At 44.5% G+C, this 1,664-nt stretch overlaps 1 protein-coding gene across 1 annotated transcript in view; it reads left to right on the top strand.

Moving 5' to 3' along the window:
* LOC111647312 (uncharacterized) overlaps positions 1 to 1,664 on the top strand; it is a 72,467-nt gene that overhangs the window by 30,181 nt on the left and 40,622 nt on the right. The window lies entirely within an intron of this gene.

Here is a 1,664-nt window from a genome sequence, read left to right as displayed (position 1 = left end):
TGCTAACATTACTTCAATCACACGTCACTACTTTACTGACGAAGTGGAGCCCGCCTGCACACACACACACACACACACACACACACACACACACACACACACACACACACACACAGATAATGCTGTGTAATGGCTGCACTTTATTCTCTAACACTGACCTTTTCACCCTTTTATCTTTATTTTTAATCACTTCTTTTCTGACGTTTGGTGGCAGTGAATATTAAAACATGTTCTCAGACACGTCTCTGATCCAGACTCTCTTATGATAAACCTGACTTCAGCGATGATCAGCCGACAGGAGGTGGGGGGGCAGTAGAGCAGCAGCTCTATCAGCTGCTGTCTGTTCTCAGGTCTGAAGAACATGAAGTGTGTTTCTTACAGGAAATATTAACCCTGTGGAGTCAGGGTCTGCTCCTCTTCCTCCTCCTCCTCCTCCTCCTCCTCCTCCTCCTCCTCCTCCTTTAGTGCAGCGTGTGAAGCTTCTAATCATCACAATATGATCAACCAGCAGTTTCAGGATGAAAGATATGGTTTCATGTTCATACAAACAGATGGAAGAAATGAAGCTCTACACCTACAGTCTGTTCAGGTCGACGTGAAGTGATTTTAGTCTCTAATTGAAACGAAATGAAAAGATTTCATTAATATTATAAACTCACTATTTTCAAACTCTTGTAATAAGTGAGTTTGATCCAGTTTGAAAACCCCACATCAGCTGCTTTTCTCAGCTTGTCTCTACATGGCTGTTTAAATAAAGTTATGTGTGTGTAACTGTGTGTGGACAGGTGATGTCAACCTGCTCAGGTGAGAGCTGACTCACCTCTTTGATCTAGAATCTGTTCTTTAATTTACACTGAATGTGCTGAAGCTAACTGTCCAAATACTTGTGGCCTGTTCAACACAAACTAGATTTCTGCTCTTCTGAGTGTGTGTGTGTGTGTGTGTGTGTGTGTGTGTGTGTGTGTGTGAGTGAGACAGTGTGGCCAGTTGGCAGTTTGTTTTATTCAAAGATTATTGAGTTAAAAATCAATTTAGACTCTTAGAGGGAATAAATCAGTTTAGCTGCTTTTATTCCCTCAGCTCCTCGCTGCCCCTCCCGTAGAAGTTTCCAGAAGCTGAACTTGGCATCTCTTTAGTTTGAAGTTTTGGCAGCTTGCTCACTTTCTCTGTCTCTGTCTCTCTCTCTCTCTCACACACACACACACACACACACACACACACACACACACACACACACATACACACACAAGCTAGCTAGTTAGCTCTGGTGCTAATCATGTCTGAGCATTAGTAGAACAGATGAGTGTGTTCTGTTAAACGCTGGTTTGGTGACCTGGTGACCCCTGCAGGTTGATCACAGAAACCCTGTTGAAGTGTGTCCAGGAGAGACATTATCTGGTGATGGTTCGGTTCTCGGTCCAGGGTTCGGTCCAGACTGGTCCAGACTGGTCCAGACTGGTCCAGACTGGTCCAGACTGGTCTAAAGTGGTCCGGCTGACATTAGAGAGCTGTAATCCCTGTGACTGTGATCCTTTAATGAACCGAGTGAAGCACATCAGGCCCAGATGGAGCGCAGGGTGTGTTTGTTTTCATCATCCTCAAAGAGACAGAGGTGCACTGCAAAAAATGTCTGTAGCACGTCCGTCTGTATTTAAGGGTTTCTG

This window comes from Seriola lalandi, unplaced genomic scaffold (genome assembly GCF_002814215.2).
Source record: "Seriola lalandi dorsalis isolate HSWRI2012SDOR001 ecotype SW California unplaced genomic scaffold, Sedor1 jcf7180002054984, whole genome shotgun sequence".
NCBI lineage: Eukaryota > Metazoa > Chordata > Actinopteri > Carangiformes > Carangidae > Seriola > Seriola lalandi.
The sequence above is the reverse complement of the archived record's forward strand: the minus strand, read 5'-3'. Positions and strand labels throughout refer to the sequence as shown.